The following is a 12,877-nucleotide window of genomic DNA, read 5'->3' as shown; positions in this document are numbered from 1 at the left end:
GCCCAGACCCCTAGATTCAAGCCCCAGGACAAGCAAAAAAAAAAAAAAACAAAAAAAAAACAGTTGTTTGGATGTTTCCTGCCTTTCTAGCTTCAGACTTCGATCCTCAGTTCTCAGCCTCCTGAATAGCTAGGATTGCAGGCATGAGCCACCAATGACCAGCTCATGATGTCACGTTTCAAGGTCATTTTATAAGAAAGAGGATTGTAGAAGTAAAGAACGTCCAAACCTCTGCCCCTTACTCACAGACACACACGCAAAAGCAAATAATAACATTTAAAAAGTGGTTAAGTTAAAAATGCCATTTTTTACCGCATTAAGCATTTGTATTACATAATTGAGTTTTCCCAGAAGGGCCTTTATTCTAACCTCTAACCTATATTTGCTTAATTGAAGAATTTATAGGTGGAAAAGATAAGAAGAAATTGAGCTTTGGAAATCATATGCACAATGTCGTTCAGCTATGCATTCACACACATTATTTTTCCTAATTTTGGGGTTCAGTTGAGTAGAACAAGTGCTTTACCCTACAATTTAGGGGCATAATATCAGGAAGTTTCAGATCCTAATCTGATGTGCCTTAAAATAGTTATAAATTAGGGAGGTATCTTCCAAGTTCTCAATAACTATGTTTTAAATTTTCTAGTGTGTGCCTGAAAAAAAACAACAAATCTCCATTAGAACCAGTGCCAAAATATTTCTCAACAATTGCCAGCTCTCTATATTTAAAATGTTTATACCATTAAAATTTCTAAGAACTTTGTCAATTTCTTTTATAAGTTAAAATATTGGACCTTTTCAAACACTAAATAGTTTCACATATATTTGAAATTTTGGCCTATTCTTTACTTCCCCATGAAGCTGAAATATTTTATATTTGGAATTAAGCCAGATCTTCCACTTGCATACATTTAACTTATGTTGAATGAATCCAAGTCCTGGCATTTGAATGGTCTTTTTCCTTCATATGAATACTTTCCTACTTAAGGAAAAATAATAGTTACCATTTAAAGCTTGCCTCTCTCCTCTCCTTCCCTTCTTCACTGATAGGCAAATATCTTCATACTGTGTATATACAGTCTTGTGAGGAAAGCCAGCATTGTGATATTGTCTGTCTCAAGATGCATTTTACTCACAAACTGATATGTTTACCTGAAACCCCTTTGTACAACTACTTAAAGATATTATTTTAGAAAAGAGAGAGTACCCTTAAACCAAGCGTGATGGCTCACACGTCCTAATTACTCAGGAGGCTGAGATCACCGGAGGATCACAGTTTGAAGCCTGCCTGAAGAAACATCAAACATCATCTCAATAATCAGCATGTGAGATGCTCCTGTAATCCCAGGTGTGCAAGAAGTTGAAGTAAGAGATTCATACCACAGGCTGGCTCAGGGATGAAAGTGAGACCCTATTGGAAAAGCAACTAAAGCAGAAAAGAGCTAGTGGCTTGGCTCAGTGGTAGAGTGCTTGTCTAGCAAGCATAATCACTTAGTTCAAAACCAGTACTTCCAGAAAGAGTGAGGGTGATATTAATTACCTTTACACATCCTTGAGCTTGTAGGAGTTGTAGGTTAACTTGTAGATGACAGGGAATACAAAAAGCCCTTTTAAAGTAGTAGCTCAGATAGGGGTGTTTGGTCCTCTAAAAGGGTCAGGTGGAGCTCAAAGGATCATGCTTCCAGTTGTGCCATTGACACACTAGGTGGTATGTGACTGAGGCAGGAATATGTTTGACAGGTTTTCCATTTCAGAGTCAAAAGAGCATTTCTGTTTTGGGTTCTGTGGTCACTGCCAGTTATGCCACATATTTGATTGTACAGAAATGACAGAGAACCATTTCTTGGGGGAGGGGCGCTCTTGGCCTATCATATTTATTTTTTAAATTAACTTACTTTATTGTTATTATAAAGGTGACATACAGAGGCTTTATAATTCCACAAGTCAGGTAATGAGTACATTTCCTTTAGTACAGTACCTTCTGATCCCTCACTCTCTCCCAGTCCGTCTTTCTGGTCTCTACCTGCAAGTTGTATCGTGCATTTTCATCCATGTCCAGTGGGCTCCACTGTTGTACTTTTTCATTTCTAGTAACATGGAAAGAACCATTTTCTCCCATTTGCATGTTAACCCTCCCCATCTTATCATACTTAACAGTCTTTATTTGTACAAATAAAAACAAATGTTTAAGAAAACTAATTTTTATTTTGGTGCTCATTCATCAATCCCTAGCATGTGCCCTTCACCTTCCATAAACCTATTTTGTGGGAAGATGCCACTGTGAAAGAATTTGCTCAGCTTGCTGCCTCTGGCCTTAGAGAGCACTTCCATATCTCACCCAAAGCTCACCAGCTTCACAACTCCAAGGTGGCTCATAGACTTCAGGAGTCTCAATAGATGATTATGTAAAGTTGAAATAGGAGCTGATCTCAAGGGTAAACGGAGAAGGAGATGCTTATAAAACTGAAATTGGCTTCTGTGAATGGATTAAAGTATGCAAATGATAGGACCCCTGCAGAGAGAGTATGGCCATAGGTGGAGGCAAGTATTCCAGTTCTACAGTCACCTGCCACTCAACAATTAGGGATCTTGTTTGTGTATAATGTATCTTCTCCAGTCCTATATCATTTGGCTATTTCATATTTTCTATTCTGCCTCATATTAATTCCCCCAGAGTATTTATACTCTCACATCTAAGCACATTTTTTGTTTCAGTTTCTGCATGATAATCTCTTTAAGCAGACTCAAATTTTCTCCATCTATTCACAAAAGGAAGCATCTTAAAGAGAAAGCAATTAAAACTTAAAATTAAAGCATTAAGATAGCTTTTGCCCCATTATTATGTAAAAATAAGAGGACAACTGTTGTCTGTGCATTTTCTGTCTTGTTTACACCTTAGTTCTCATCTTTGTAGTTACAGTTATGATCTCTTTTCACAGATGAGTAAGTCATGGTCTATATAGCTTGAGAGTCTACAACAGATCTGATATAGCTAAACCTTCCTTCCTCCTGACACCCACAAACTCAGAGCAACAGCAACAAAAGTCGTTCCACAGGTTGCTGCGGTGCCAGCCTGTGGTGAAGGGCAAGGAATTTGTGTCCACGCTTCTTTGATTCTCCTTTCAATTCTGCCTTCTTCATTCATGTATTTCAACAATACTTACTGAACCTTCTTGTATTACACACTATCCTACAAGCTAGGAATCTGACAGTGGAATTAGTAAACAAAATTCCTACTGTATCAAGCTTATATTTTAGAAGAGAAATAGGTCATGCATACATATACATACATTGCTTCGGGTCATACAGCTAGGATAAAAATTCAGTAGGATAAATGCCTGATGGATCACACTGATATCTAGATAGAGCAATCAGAAAAAGCCTCAGTAAGGATCCCCTTGGGTTTGTCATTGTACCCTTTGAGATCTCAATCTCGTCATATATAAAATAAGACCAATACTAAATGGATGTGAAAATCTGTGCCCCCCTTTTTTTAAAGAGACCTGTCCTTGGGTCATATAATCTTGTATATGTGTAAGTTACCGTCTTGGTTATCCATTGATCTCAAAATGTAATAAGAATCCTCATTGATTCGCAAGGTTAATTCCATTTTACAGTTGGGGAATTTAATCCAGGAATAAAACACCATCCCAAAGGTTGCATAATGGCTTAAAAAAAAAAAAGGCATCAAGCTTTCTATTCCTGTCACAGTCAACATGAAAATTCTACCTCACTATGTGATATAATGAGAAGTGAAATTGAAATGTCAGAGCAGTTGAAAGTAGATTAAAGATGTGTAAACTGTAATGGACTGAAATATTTACAAATAAGGAATTGGATAAGTATATCTCATTGCACTCATTTATGACAGGCAAGTAAGCCATGTGATATACTTTAAGCCAGTAAAATAGCAAATCCCTTCCCCAAAAAATCTATAATTTTAATCAAAAGTTTGTTTCAGTCATTGAAATTCTGTTATTGCTGCTTACAAACATTAAAGTCAATCAAAACATCAGTAGCTTTGCAAGATCAATATTTTTAATATGTTTGCATTGCAGTGCTGCAGATTTTTGGCTAATGGATCGCACCCATATTGATTTCCATGGGAAATGTTAGTCTGATACTGAAATAATTAAAAAAACAGAGATTATTGGTTTGGAATTTTGAAGGAGATAGAAGTATAAAAATTGGTTATTGACTAAATTGCTTGGGGTGAGTGAACCTTGGGCACTTGCAATAAACTTATAGCACTTAGTCATTACTGAATACTACCTTGGTCTCTTAAACTCAAAATAATCAATAACCTATTATAACAATGCAAATTGTGGTGAAATAACATACTAGGCATGTAAGAATCACATTTTATCAAAATAGATATGCCTAAGTATGTGTATGGGTGTGTTGAAAATGTCTGTTGAAATGTAGTGACTCATTTTGACTTTGAGATTCACACCGAGGATAGTTTGAGTAGCGTTTTTAAAGAGATAAACAGGGAAAAAGAAGCATACAATTATTCTATGAACAATAATGAAAGTGCAAACACTACAGCATGTCAAATGACAGATTCTGTTATTTTGATTCAGAGCAAAATTACAATTGTTGCTCTATTCTCAAAGCATAGGAGTAATATATGCAAGCATTAGATACAAACACATTCCCCATGATAGGAATCTAGTGCATATTACGTTGTTCTCGTTTTTCAGCCTTTGGTTATTAGGAAAGCCATATTTTCATCTAGAAAGTTTACTCTGTGTTTTCATTTAGTTGCCATTATAAATTTATGAATTATCACTCAGAAGCCATCTAGCATTTTAAGAGTCTGTTAAATCTCTCAATATAAGCTCTGCCCATGATAATGATACTTAAAAGGAACAGTTACATATTTTGTTACATATTTTATTTACTGATTTTTACTTGTACATGTTATGTAATATTGAAATGTTTATCTACTATGAAAAGAATAGGGAATTAATTTATAAAACTAAAAATTAGTCAACGCAACTCTTGCTTTTTTATGATCAACACTATAAGCCTGGTCAATATTTTCCTCTTATAATAAGTTGGACTTTGTTTATGAATAGAAAATTGACTGATTCCTTTTTTTGCATGAGATGATACTTCTAGCATTGACAGTGTATTTTAATTTAGTATTCATCTTTAAAAAGCATTTTCATCAAATGTCTTTCATCATATTCTTATTTGGTTTGCCCTAAATTTGGTTGAAAAAATTGCTTTTCTTTCTGTTGTGTAGGAAATTCATACCTGATTCTGACTTATCTCCAACATTCTATATCCCATCAGTTAAGCTGTTAGGACATTCTCTTTTGATGGGTACAGCCTTCAGAATGATGTATGAGACAGGAATCATCCCCGTTATCTAATATTAGATACATCAATAAATATACCAAGTTGAAAATAACCAAGATGTACAGTAGAAACATATGTTTAAGTTGTATAAATATTCTAAGTCATCCAGGGGTTTTCAACCGTTGGTATTATTAGAAAGGTATCTTGTACTATTAAAGATGGTAGAAGGCCACATTAAAGCTACCAACACAACTATGTTCATTGCAGCAGTATTTACCATAGCTAAGACATGGAGCCAACCCAGATGTCCCTCAGTAGTTGAATGGATCAAGAAAATATGGTATATATACACAATGACATTCTATGCTTCCAGCAGAAAGAATGACATCAGCCCATTCATAAGAAAATAGAAAGACTTGGGAAAAAATCAGATTAAGTGAAGTAAGCCAGACCCAAAGAAACATATGTTCCATGGTTTCCCTCATTAGTAGTCATTAGTATATGTCTATGATACTACTAGCAGAGGATCACAATAGCTCAATAGCTATATGACCATATAAGATGATGCTAATTGAAATGAACTCCACAATATGGAAACAAGAGGATTTTATTATTATTATTTTCTCTTTTTCTTTCATTTTTTTCCTTTGGTTTATCCCCTGTTGTCACTGGTTTTTATTTTGGTACCCTGTTTCTTGCATATATGTTTATCTGATATGGGGCAGAGAAAGGGAATCACAAATGGTGAGACAAAAGACAAAGGGCAATACTCTCAAGATACTATGTTGGAAATGAATTTTATAACTTGTGGGAGAGGGGAATTGGGGAGGAGTTAGAGTGGGAAAGGAGGGAGTAACACTGTTGAACAAGAAATGTACTCATTACCTTACTTATGTAACTAAACCCTCTGTACAATAAAATAAAATAAAAATATTTAAGAATGGTACAATTCTAACACTCAAGCCTGCTATTTCTACATTTTCATGTACAATTCCCTGCCTATATTTATGTCCTTCTAAGAATTCCAACTGAAATTTATGTCATTTTACATTGTCTGAAATAATATTTCCTCAATGTATAAAAGTTTGTATAATTCCCCATTAGGATTTCCCATAGTCTTAACTAGTCAAGCAGTTGGGCATGGTCAAAATGGAGCCATTGTCTCTTAGATATCCAGGAGAGCACATCCTTAGTTCTGCACAACCGCACAGCCCACTCCCACACCTCACCCACATTGCCTCCACTCTCATCTGTACTGTTCACCTATGCCACTAGTGCCATTTTCACTCATGATGTTTGCCATCTGACAATTTTCTGATAGCTTGGAGAACATCATAAAACTTGAAACTTGATTCAGAACATCCTTGTCTTTACTGACAGTCTCGGCAAACATCATGCTAACATCTGTCTATGAAGATAGCATCTGAAAAGAGACCTGAAGCTCCAGAACAGGAGAGGTACTAAACATTTAATTATGGACACTGTACATTTGGAAAAAGCTCATGTAGTCAATAGGCAGCAGTCATAGGGAGATAGTACTTCATTTGTTGAGAGTAGTAGAAGACTGTGGGAAGAGAAACATCCAATGAGTTGCTCCTAGTGCAATCCTTGTACTGATTGGTGAACACCAAGGCCAGAAGTTCACCCCATAATATGAGGAAGATTAATTTTAGTTGTGAACACAGACTTTCTACATTCTATATCATACTGATAAAAGGTATTCTACATGCAAACTATGCAGACTGCCTATGCCATACTTTACCTATCAGCAGCTGGGAAACAGATGGAGGGGTGTTTGAGAGTGGTGTTGGGGGGCGGGGTGCATGCGCACACTAATCTTGGTATTTAAACTCAGCATCTGGGCACTGTCCCTGAGATTTCTTGTTCAAAGGCTAGTGCTCTACCACTTGAGCCACAACTCCATTTCTAGGTTTTTTTATGATCAATTGGGGATAAGTGTATAATGGACTTTCTTGCACAGGCTGGCTTTGAACTGCAATCCTCAGGTCTCAGCCTCCTGAATAAGTAGGATTATAGTAAGCCTGAGCCACCCCCCACTCTACCGTGGAAGTTTTTATTCACGTGTGTGTGTGTGTATGTGTGTGTGTGTGTGTGTGTGTGTGTGTGTGTGTGGTCCAGAGAACATGTCTAAGAATGTAGGTAAGAGTACAGGTCCTGGAGCCATATTAGCTGAATTTATATCATTCTCTCACTTCTTATTTCAGTGAGCTTGGACAACTTCCCTAACTTCTCTAAACTTCCATTCTTTCACTGCAATTTTGTGATGTGCACCATTTGTTATTTGGTTCTATGAACACTCTGTTCTGGTATTTATACTATTAGAAGCAGAAATGAAAGATTGATTTCTAACTTTCCCTCTAAAAATCCAGTCTTCTGTAATCAGGGAGGGTTTCTACTCTGCTCTGGTGTCCCAATACCTTACCATAGTATATTGTACAGTATCTACTTACTTTTGTCTTCTGCCTCCATTAAACTGTAAGCCTAATGGGGACAAAAACCATGTTTGTCTTATTGTCATTACCTAGCACCTAGTTTGTACTCAGTATTGGAAAGTCAGGTGCTTTGGCATGTACCTAATTATAGGCTGAAGCCCGAGGATGTCAAGTTCAAAGCTTAGCCTGGCCTACATTGTGAAAACTCTATGTAATTCTTTATTAGATCAATGTTAAATTGATTATATAAAAAAATCACAAATATGAATGTATTCAAAATTAGAGTTTTACTTTGACTATATTAGCATTCTTTCTATAAACAAAGATGGACTTCAATGATTAATTCCAACTTTTCCACTCTAGGCCTAGATTGTTCTACTTTTAGATAGACACAGCTTCCACTTTATGGATCTTTGATCAAATATCACTTTCTCGATTATTCCTACCCTAATTCTACTAATTCTAAACTACCTAATTCTAAATTGCATACTTGTTTCTGTTCTATTCTTCCACAGCACTTTATGGCATCCTCACCAGTATTTTTAGTGTTGGTTTTATGATATGCTGTTGGCCTCTCCTGCATCCCAGTGGAATACATGCTTTGTTGGTTTTGTTCCCTGATTCACACTAAGCACCAAGAACTGTGGATACCACACAGTAGGCGGATATTTTAATTGTCTCTCGAATTAATTAATTATTTCAGTGTTTTAGAGCCACCAGTTAGATTACAAGTGGAAACAAGTAAAGAATAATCAACAAAGAATTAGAAAAAAGAAACTTTAGTGGCTCTGTCTTGAGGTTGATTGTATGTGTTTTTTATATTAAGGGCAGTTACTTTGGCCTCTTTGATCCCTTTACCCCAGCCTTCAAATTCTGAAACTCTTTCTTGACAAAATATTCCTCCATGAGTCCTTCTGTTTAATGTATTGAGAATTACTTCATAAAATGAGATGTGTTTGAGATTAAATCTATAAAAAGGTATGTGGGTCCTTAGTATTAGAGGCTTAAAAACAAAGTTTAAACTCCAAAATGAACTACTTCCTTAAATATGCAGATACTATCCATAGAGTATCAATATAAAACCTCTATAAGGTTTTGATTAAAAATAATTCAAATATCTATATTAAGCCCTTCCATCCAACAGCTTAGTAGGATTTTTTATTTTATTTATTATTTTTTTTACCAGTCCTGGGGCTTGGACTCAGGGCCTGAGCACTGTCCCTGGCTTCTTTTTGCTCAAGGCTATCTCTTGAGTCACAGAGACACTTCTGGCTTTTTTCTTTTTATATGGTGCTGAGAAATTGAACCCAGCACTTCGTGCATGCAAGGAAAGCACTCTACCACTAAGCCATATTCCCAGCCCTTAGTAGGAATTTATATTTCAATAAAAAGCTTTATTTTTTTACATGTCAAACACAAAATGTTACATTGCACCAGTACCAGCACAGGAAATGTGCTGTGCTAATGTGTAAGAAACAACATTATTTATAAATTAATTCCCTACATTATTTTGCTAATTTTAATTATAATTATGCTATCACTTGGATATTTAGTTGTTTGAATTTCATGAGGTCATATAACACAAAATTAAACAAGAAATATAGAAGTGGAGAAGCATTGGGTGGGAAGCAACGTATTTTTTTTATGAAAGCTTTAATGCTACATATGAAGAAAAATTTTCACTTTGCTTACTGTTTCTAGACCTCTGTAACTTTTTAACTAATGATATAATAAAATTTCCTTAGTAAGCTTATGTTAATAAGAAAATTTAAATAAAGAAAGAAGATAAGTTACTAGGATGATTCAGAAAAGCCAAATGCTGGAAAATGAAAACAAGCTAACTCCCAAGTGTTCATACAGACAAGAACTAGAGAAAGTCTGCAAACCAAGGGGAAGAACAACTGAAAGAACTGGTTATTTTGTTGTTTTTATAGTTAGTTAATTAGTTTATTTATTAATTCATTTATTTGTTTGAAAGAGTCTTCGTACATTGCCCAGGCTGGCTTCAAATGCCTGGCCTCCATCAGCCTTCTTGTGATTGGGACTAAAGATAAGCACCACCACTTCCAGCAAAACTTGTAGTTATTAGGCCGATTGAGATGGAACTAATTCATACTTATACTTGGGAAAGGAATAGATACAAAGGTAAGTACAAACTACGAAAGTGAGAAAATACATGCGTGGATTAACCTTTTACTTACCATGGCAAAAATATCCCCTAAACTTGTCTTTTTTTAATTGCACAAAGTAAGAGATTTCCTTATGATATTTCTATTCATGTACCATCATCATATGCACCCCTTCTATTACTCTTTGCTGTCTCCCTACTCCTTTCCCTTCCATATTTTGAATGTAAATTTGTTTTTTAAGTAAGATGGTTACAGGAAAATAACTATCTATGACCATGACACACACTGTGGTGGTTGTTTTTTTTTAATTCCCTCACCAGTTCTCCATATTCGTCTCTCTAAGGAACAAACTGAATCAATAACATTCCCATCAACACAATAGTACAATGATTCAAGCACAAGTGAACAAGATTCCAAGAAAACTATGGAGATAAGTAATTTAAAAAATGTGAAGACATTATACTATGTAGTCATATGATCTAACAAGAATGAGGAGAGGAAGATTCACAAATAGGAATGAGAATATATCAACTAGGATTGTCAGAAAGAACAAGACTAAAAGTATAAGGTATATGAAATCAACATTTTTAATAGCACAGTGGACAAGCCGATATGAGAGGAGAATGATGAAAATAAAAGTTATAGGTTAAGTGTAAGTGTATGCAACCATATATTTTTAGGCTCAAAGGTGAAAAGGTTTTTAAGTGAGAAAATGACATATCTGAAAAATTGATCTACCTGCTCTGAGTGAAGTTTATTGAGGAAGAAAGGCAGAAGATAGGGTAACTGCAGTTAAAAGATGATTCTCATAGTCACTAAAAATGGTAATGAGGCTTGAATGCTGACAGTGAGAGGGAAGTAAGGAGAGGTAGTAGAATCCAGAGATGCCCTGGCAGAGAATCTGTGAAGCTCGGCCCTAAGTGTCAACTTTAATTTTTTTCTTCAAATGGGACAGTTGGTATCCAAAAGAATGGGACAGAGAATGGGGAGGCTTTCGTGGGAAGTTGAGACAAGATTTCATGTGGGGAGCAGGCCTGTGAGACATTGCTGTGGTAGGCCTGAGAACATTAGGCGTTGGAGAGATTGATGAAAAAGATATGGAGAATTAAGACTAACCTCTTGACATTCAAAATCCATGTTCTTTTTCAGTTATTTAAATATTCAGTCTCTCTTGGCCTGTCCTAAAATTACTAAATCTTTAGGATGCTTTCCGCTGGAAGCACGTGGTTGATTTTGCAGAGCAAAGCCATCCAAGAGCCATAAATGAGATTACATAGTTTGAAAGATACTGAAGTGAGGATAATCTGATTTTTCTAGGGAATGGATGGTTTAGATGAAAGACTAGGTCTTCACAATTTGTTCTTATTGGAAATAAGATTGTCACATTTATCTCATAAATTACCAGGTCTTTGTTTATCTATTGAGCCTTTGTCATCTCCTTATTGACTACAAGGAATCCTGTGTAAATGATCGCTAATGATCCTAATTGTATACACTATACTTTTACCCGGTTGTCCTTTCATTTTTTTCATTCTGATTAATGAGAATTTTTTCTTCCATGTAGAAAGAAGTTTTTTATTTTTATGTAGCCAAAAATATAAATGTTTTGCTACAGTCTGGTCTTGTCTTGACTCAAGTTTCACCCCACAAATACACATTTATTACCTTTAATTTTCTTTTAGTACCTTTATGGACTTTTTAAACTTTTAAACCATAATATCTGGATAGTTACTTAGGATTTCACACTACAGTGGTTGAACAATGTGGAGGGCTGACTTATGGTAAACAATGATTTTTACATAGGGCAGCAATCTATTAGCAAAGGCAATTACCTGTCAGCTACATTCATCCAACATTGGGGTTTTTCAGGTAAGTGCCTTAAATGAACAATAAGACACAGCAGATTAGAAAACACAATAGCATATGGACCAAGGAATCCAAGCAGTTAGGTAAAGCAGTCAAAACAAAACAAAGGTGGGGGAGGCTTTTATAGGGAAAGGAAATGGTATAGAAGCCACGTAAGTCTTTTTTAAGTCTTATTTTGTTGTTAGATAATTAAGTAGAGAGAATGGTATGGTCAAATTTGAAGATGTCTGAATTATTTCAGAAGCGTACTATAGTGTACAGAGTAAAACATCAAGGTTGAATGGGGGAGAAGAAAAGATCACTGGATATCAAAAATTGTCAGAATACTAGATCCACTCTTTATTTGGGTGCTGAAGACTGCCAAGATAGTGTTTGAACTTGGATAGAGAGAAGAGAAGCATCCTTTGACCATCTTGATCTTTAGCAACCTTTATCCTTAAGTGACTACTCTCAATTACTAAATAATATAAAGACAGAGTTTATGAGAAATCAAAAATAGGAATTAGAACAAGACATATCTAAAGTTGCTTGTAGCAAAATAATCATGATTTGGCTTTTTAATGTGTAAAATAGCTAATAATATACAGAAAGCACTTAGCTCATTCTTAACACTCAACACATTATGCTAAGTATTATGTTGTTAAAGAAAGATGACTTATACTCATTTTCAGTATTCCTTTCTTCAAGTTTAACATTTGGAATTTCAACAACCTTGCTCCAAGATAAAAATTGACCAAGGTGCTTCACTTTGAGCTGTTCCTAGACCCCCCCCCCCAAAAAAAAGTTAGACATGTATTCAAGATACAAGGTAGAGCCTTATATACAAGCCTGGGGAAGTATAAGGAAGCAAAGGAGAGAAGAAATGAAAAAGAAGTCAGATTTAAATAAAATGAAAATACTGTTTATTCTTCTCTCTCTTCCTGACTTAAGTGCTCATGCACTGGAGCAGGAAATCCGGTGGCCTCAGGAATGAGCATTTTTTTTTTTTTTTTTTTGGCCAGTCCTGGGCCTTGGACTCAGGGCCTGAGCACCTTCCCTGGCTTCTTCCCACTCAAGGTTAGCACTCTACCACCTGAGCCACAGCGCCCCTTCTGGCCGTTTTCCATATATGTGGTGCTGGGG

The 12,877-nt window shown here is 35.7% G+C and overlaps 1 protein-coding gene across 3 annotated transcripts in view; it reads left to right on the top strand.

Annotated features, from left to right (window-relative positions):
- The window catches only part of Fam172a (family with sequence similarity 172 member A), a 365,442-nt gene that overhangs the window by 280,263 nt on the left and 72,302 nt on the right, over nucleotides 1–12,877 (top strand). The gene's annotated exons all lie outside the window — the stretch shown is intronic.

The sequence above is a fragment of the Perognathus longimembris genome, chromosome 22 (genome assembly GCF_023159225.1).
Source record: "Perognathus longimembris pacificus isolate PPM17 chromosome 22, ASM2315922v1, whole genome shotgun sequence".
NCBI lineage: Eukaryota > Metazoa > Chordata > Mammalia > Rodentia > Heteromyidae > Perognathus > Perognathus longimembris.
The sequence above is the reverse complement of the archived record's forward strand: the minus strand, read 5'-3'. Positions and strand labels throughout refer to the sequence as shown.